Here is a 7,545-nt window from a genome sequence, read left to right on the forward strand (position 1 = left end):
AGCAAGGAACAGAAACAAACTGTTGAAATACACAATAAAATGTATGAATCTTAAAATAAGTATGCTGAATGACAAAATCCAGACCAAAAAAAAAAGAATACGAACTGGATGATTCTATTCATATAAAAGCCTGGAAAATGAAAACTAATCTGTAGTAACAGAGAGCGGCTCAGTGGTCGGTGGGAGATGAGATGGGTGAGAGGGAGGTATTACAAAGGGGCATGAGGAAATTTTTGGAAGGGATGGATAACATGTTCACTGTCTCGATTGTGAAGATGATTTTACAGGAGGGTACATGTGTCAAAACTTATCAGTTGGATACTTCAAATATGTGGCGTTTATTATATGTCAATTATACCTCAATAAAGCTGTTAAAAATAGAATACGAAATGTGATTCCATTTTTTTAAAATCAGTTACATGCATACAGTCAAATAATTTTTAATACTCAGCACATTGTCATAGGAATTTTCACCAAGTGGGTTGAATTATGAGTAAAATTTTACACTTTTTCTTTTATGTATTTACATATTTTTAAAAAATAGAGACAGGGTCTCACTATGCTGCCCAGGCTGATCTCAAGCCCCTGGGCTCAAGCGATCCACCTGCCTCAGCCTCCCAAAGTGCTGGGATGACAGGTGTGAGCCACCATGCCCAGTCAAATTTTTATATTTTTCTTTTGCTTGCCTGTGTTGTTGCATTTTTTTAAAAAAAAATAATGTATTGATTTCAGAACTAAAGAAAATTTATTTGAAGGGGGAAAGTATTCATGATGATTTGTTTCACTCTAGTAGAAATGCCACCTTCTAAAAGCTTTTTATTGTAAACTCTAACACCAATGAAAGTATAACTCTACAGCATAATGAATATTTGTAGAGTATCAATTTTCAATTTCACCTTCTATTAGATGATTGATATTATGGCCTGCATAACAGGCATTTCAGCTGGAGTTAGCAGCATTCCCCCTTTGTAACATATCGTCCATTCACCAATGGTCAGATGCCAAACAACAGCCTCTCAGAGGAGATGTGAGGTAGCTGTGTTATCATGAAGGAGAGGTAGCGAAGAATATCCTACCACTAGATAGAAAGCTATCAGCCAATATAAAGTCTGTGCTCTTTTGGGATCGAGACCATGAACTTGGAGAAGGAAAGGCTTTGAGGAACATACGGAAACCTTTTTTTTTTTTTTTTTTTTTTGAGACGGAGTCTCGCTCTGTCACCCAGGCTGGAGTGCAGTGGTCGGATCTCGGCTCACTGCAAGCTCCGCCTCCCGGGTTTACGCCATTCTCCTGCCTCAGCCTCCCGAGTAGCTGGGACTACAGGTGCCCGCCACCTCGCCCGGCTAGTTTTTTTGTATTTTTTAGTAGAGACAGGGTTTCACCGTGTTAGCCAGGATGGTCTCGATCTCCTGACCTCGTGATCCGCCCGTCTCGGCCTCCCAAAGTGCTGGGATTACAGGCTTGAGCCACCGTGCCCAGCCAGGAAACCTTACTATAGAATATGGAGCAATTAAATGGAGGTAAGGCAGTGGTTTATGACTTTTGGGGACTCGTGCAGCCCATCAACATTCCAATAAAAGCTGTGGCTCCTCCTTCTATAAAATTCACATATATGCATAAGTTTTGCATGCAGTTTCCGAAACAATCACAAACCTCATGAAGTATGTAGACCCTGGGTTGCAAAAGAACCTCTGGGAAAAAAAAACGAATGCAAGGATTTCTGCTTCTCATACATGATACGATCTACAGATGATAGATAGCCAAGCCTGGAACAAAGGTCTGGATGCAGAATAGAGCAATATACAAAAATCAGATAAGGGAGGTAAGCTATCAGATAAGAGGTCACCATGCAACTGGTATAGAAAACACTTTCTGATGGCAGTCAGCACTGATAGGACCCAAATTGGTCATTCTAGTTCTGCAACATAGGCGGAATTCTCTGCTGCCACATGCTTCTTTGGCAAAAACTGGGCACCTAAGAGTTGGAACAGAGAGATCTAGAAGGATACAAAGAATGTGGGAAGGTCCCCCAGGACCTTCAGAATCAATTCCCACTGCACTTCTCTACTGGACAAAGGTGATTTATCTCAACATGACTGAGCTGGATAATGGTTGGGGCATAAAGGGAATGATACGTAAAATCCATCAGTTTAAGAAGAAGCTGAATTCAGATCTTCAACAAGGCCATTGGAGGCCAGGTACAGCGCCTCATGCCTGTAATCTCAGCACTTTGGGAGGCTGAGGTGGGTGGATCACCTGAGGTCAGGAGTTTGAGACCAGCCTAGCCAACATGGTGAAACACCGTCTCTACTAAAAACACAAAAATTAGCCAGGCGTGGTGGGGGGCACCTATAATCCCAGCTACTCGGGAAGCTTAGGCAGGAGAATCGCTTGAACCTGGGAGGCAAAGGGTGCAGTGAGCCAAGATCATGCCATTGCACTCCAACCTAGTCAACAAGAGTGAGACTCTGTCTGAAAAAAAATGAAAAAGAAGGCCACTGGAAAAAAAATGGGAGAGTTGAGATTGCTAAGGAACACAAACTGAGATTGCTAAGCACATAAGCCCTGCATGTGCTGGGCTGGGGAAGTCACTCATGTGAAGGTGAAGCATTAAGAGTTAAGAGTTGGCTACCAGGTGATATAAGTCAGTGCATAAGTGCAGTGGTTTATAAGCCACAGTGCCCCGGGAATGGAACTGACAGGCAGCTCCCTAAGGATCTACAAGTCTTGTTATCCGCCTTGCCCACGCTGTGCCTGACTCAAACCCACAAAGGAGCTCCTTCAGCAATTCCCAGATCTGAGTTCAAACAGGAAGAAAAAGGAGCTGGGGAGCAGAACATCTCCCTGGCATGCCAACCCCAATTGGAAGTGAAATTTATTTGGCAAGATAGACTCTCTCAAAGGAACATTCTCAGGTGGACTCAAACTTAGGAAGTTGGCTTCCTGGTCAGGGAGACATAGGTGAACCAAAAGGCTTCTCCCCACCTTTCCAGTTTCTTCTTGCCCCAGTTACACCCTTTCCTTCCAGCCACACCAGCCAGCCTTTGTCCAGTTCCCAAATGCACCATGCTTCCCATTGCTGCTGGGCCTCCATCTATGCTCTTCTCCCCTCTCTTCACCTGCTTAATTCCTCCTCATTTTCCAGATCTCAGCTATCACTTCCTCAGGAAAACCCTTTCTGACCTCAGCCACTAACCCAGATTCTGCGTAAATGTTCACCCCCTTCTCCTGTACTGCAGTTACATGACAGCAGGTTTGTGATGGTTAATACTGAGTTTCAACTTGATTGGATACAAAGTATTGATCCTGGGTGTGTCTGTGAGGGGGTTGCCAAAGGAGATTAACGTTTGAGTCAGTGGGCTGGGAAAGGCAGACCCGCTCTCAATCTGGGTGGGCACCATCTAATCAGCTGCCAGTGTGGCCAGAATGTAAAGCAGGCAGAAAAATGTGAAAAGAGAGACTGGCCTAGCCTCCCAGCCTACGTCTTTCTCCCGTGCTAGATGCTTCCTGCCCTCAAACATCAAACTCCAAGCTCTTCAGTTTTAGAACTCGGGCAGGCTGTCCTTGCTCTTCAGCCTGCAGATGGCCTATCGTAGGACCTTGTGATCAAGTGAGTTAATAAACTCCCCTTTATATATATTTTTGTTAGTTCCATTAGTTCTGTCCCTCTACAGAACCCTGACTAATGCAAGGTTCATATCTTTTTTTTCTCAAAATGAAAACTTCAGCAATATATCTTTAAAACTTTTTATTTTGAAAAACGTTCGACTTTCAAAGGGTGGCAAAAATAATAGTTTCCATGTATCCTTCACCCAGTTCTTACTCATGTTAACATCTTACATAACCACAGTACAATGATCAAAACCAAATAACTGACATTGATGAAATCCTATTTCTGGTTATTTTTCTAATCCGGCATCCAAATCGGGAATCTCACAATGCATTTAGTTATCATATTTCTTTATTCTCTTCCAGTTCATGACTGTTCCTCAGTCTTTCCTTATTGTTCACGGCCTTGGCACTTTCAAAACGTACTGGCCAATTATTTTGTAGAGTGTCTCTCAGTTTGGGCTTGTCTGATCTTTTCTCATGATTGCACTGAGTCTGCACATTTCCGACAATTCCGCAGAAGTGACATTGTGCCCTTCTCAGTGCATCATACTGGAAGGTACGTGGTATCAATATGCCTTATTAGTGGTGATGTTAACTTAATCACTTGGTTAAGGTGGTTTCTGTCAGGTTTCTTCACTATAGTGACTGTTTTTCCCTTTGTAATTAGTACCTTGTGAAGAGATCTTAAAATCATGCAAAATCCTGTTTCCCATCATACTTCTATTCACTAATTCGGCATTCACAGGTGTTTGTCTGCAACAACTATTCCTAGGGTGTTTGCCTAATGGTGTTTTTTTGTTTGTTTTTGAGATGGAGTCTCACTCTGTCGCCCAGGCTAGAGGTCAGCGGCATGGTCTCGGCTCACTGCAACCTCCACCTCCTAAGTTCAAGTGATTCTCCTTCCTCTGGAGTAGCTGGGATTACAGGCGCGCACCACCACACCTGGCTAATTTTGTATATTTTTAGTAGAGACAGGGGTTTCGTCATGTTGGCCAGGCTGGTCTTGAACTCCTGACCCCAGATGATCCACCTGGCTTAGCCTCCCAAAGTGCTGGGATTACAGGTGTGAGCCACCGCACCCAGCCATTTCTTCTATTTCTATCGTTCCTTCTACATTTGTGATTCCATTGTGTATGGGATTCTATAGTGTATTTTTAGTCAGTGGACTATAACCCATTATTGTCACTATTTTATTGCTCAAAGTGGCCAAATCTTGGGCAATTTGCTTCCTGTGTCCTTTCAATATGTCCCCCATGTTGTCGTTACCTATCATATATTTATTTTCCCAATTCTAACATACACGTAAAGGACTTTCTGAATTGCTAATTTTTGCTTCTGTGAAAAATTTGCTAACTAGACTCTGGTATTTGTGTACTGTTCCTTTTCTCTTTCAAGTATCCCATCAAAATGCTATCACTTCTTATTTTTCTTGCCCACCTCCTTCAATGTGGTTGTATTATGCATTTGAAATACAGTTAAGTTCATCTGTTACTGTTTGTATTTCATTTTGAACTCTCCTCATATCCTGGTTGACTTTAATTACTTTGGGAGGCATGAGAAACACTACTATGGCTCTAAGAGTCACAGTTAAACAAAATATACTCAGATACACTTGGCAGTGTTCCATCCCTGCCTCCTTTATACCATTATGATTTCTTTCTTTCTACTCTACACCCACCTACCATCCATAGAGCTCATTACTTTCTGGCCAATCTTTCCTTATTTACTTGCATAAACAAGCAGATACATGTTCTTACATCTCCTTCTTTCTTACATAAAAAGTACCACATTCTACTTTTTGTACTTTGCTTTTTGCATTTAATATATCTTGAAAATAACTCTATACCGATTCATAAAGATCTTCATTTTTTTTTTTACAGCTCAGTAATAGTCCATGTGGGTATGCCACGGTGCCATGGTTTACTCAGCCTTTCTCGCGTATATGAACATGACTTTGCTTCCAATATTTGCAGTCACAGTGCTGCAATGAGTAATCTTGTGCATCCGTATGTTTGTACTGTTGGAGGTGCATCTTCAAGGGAAATTCCCACAGTGGAAATGATTGTGTCAAAGGGTAAATGCTTCTGCAATTTGTTAAGTACTGACAAATTCCCCTCCAGAAAAGTCGTACTAGTTTGCATTCCTACCAACAGTGATGACAGTGTGTTTCCCTATAGCCTTGCCTAACAGAATGTGTTGTTCTTTCTTTCACCAGTCTGAGAGATGATAAATGGTATCTCAATATTATCTCAATTTACATTTCTCTAACGAGTTAGTTCGAATATTTCATTTTAAAGAGCCATTTTATATCTTTACATGAGTGTGTATGTTCATGTCTTTTCCCAGTTTTTCTATCAAGTTTTTGGTCCTTTGTCCCTTAATTTTTAATTCCTTATATAGTAAGAATACTATTTGTCTGTGATATAGGCTGGATAAATTTTTCTCCCAGTCATTTGATTTTATTGTGTTTTTACCAAGCATTTTTTTTTCTCTTTATGTAGTCAAATGTGTCAATATTTTGTTGCCACTGGATATTTCCACCACGTTTCCTTCTGTATTCATATGGCTTCATTTTCTTTCATTTGGATCCTGGAGCCACTTGGAGTTCATTCTTGCATATGGTGTGAAGTACAGGTCTAACCTCAGCTTTCTCCAAGTGGCTTTCCAGTTGGCTCAGCACCATTTATTAAAAAGTCTGCTTTGACCTGCGCTTGAAGATGCCACCTTTAACTCCTCATCCCCCACCCCTAAGAAACCTCAAGGAACGTATGACTCAAGAGCAGAGCAGACAGAAAAAGATTAACTGAGCTACTGAGATTCGGTGAAGAATGTGAACTAAAAAGCAACTGTTGAGAATAAGGCTGGAAGATCCAACAGAGGGAAACAGCTGTGAAGGTCATTGCCAGGCGAGGTGTCAGGGCCCCAGCATTGAGAAGTGGTCAACTCGTGGGTGGGTAAAAATAATTCACCAACAACAGTATAGGTTTGAAAGAGGAAAGGTATTAGAAAGCAAGAATGCTGCAGAAGACGGCGGTGGGGCACCCTGGTGAGAGGACTGAGCATACCACGGTGGATTTTTCCTTAGGGATATTTATGGACCTTAAAGCGGGACCTTGGGGTTGCACAGTCAGTTTCAGCATGGCATTCCGGAGATGTACAGAAATTTTAGTTACTTTTTTTTTTTTTTTTGAGACAGAGTCTCCGTCACCCAGGCTGGAATGCAGTGGCGCGATCTCGGCTCACTGTAAGCTCCACCTCCCGGGTTCACGCCATTCTCCTGCCTCAGCCTCCAGAGTAGCTGGGACTACAGGCACCCGCCACCATGCCCAGCTAATTTTTTTTTTTTTTGTATTTTTAGTAGAGACGGGGTTTCACCGTGTTAGCCAGGATGGTCTCGATCTCCTGACCTCATGATCCACCCGCCTCGGCCTCCCAAAGTGTTGGGATTACAGGCATGAGCCACGGCACCCGGCCAGAAATTTTAGCTACTTGTAAGGTTTTTTTCGGGGAAAAGAAATCTGGAACCAGATGCCTGCTTTAGATAATAGGAAAGTCTAATTACTTCTTATTTTCCCCAGGTAAGGAGTTTTGCCTCTGCATGGCCTGTTTGATAGTCACCAGGTGGTCTTTGCTCCCTTTTAAATTCCTCAGATAAAAAGATTTTGTCTCTGGGGCCTGTTCAATGGTCACCAGGTGATTTTCACTCTCCGCAGTCATGATGTGATGGAAAGCAAAATAGCAAACAAGGGAACTGGATGGCGATGAAGCAGAGACAACAAGCAAGCTCCTGCGACATAAGCAGAAGGGTCCGTCCCTGGAATCGCCTCGGCTCACCTGTACCGTTCCAACAAACCCTTCCAACCAAAAGAGCCCCACCCCAAAAACACTTTTGAAATGTGATCAGTGAAATCTGGAACCAAAGCAGGGAGAAAC

This window comes from Chlorocebus sabaeus, chromosome 23 (assembly GCF_047675955.1).
Source record: "Chlorocebus sabaeus isolate Y175 chromosome 23, mChlSab1.0.hap1, whole genome shotgun sequence".
NCBI lineage: Eukaryota > Metazoa > Chordata > Mammalia > Primates > Cercopithecidae > Chlorocebus > Chlorocebus sabaeus.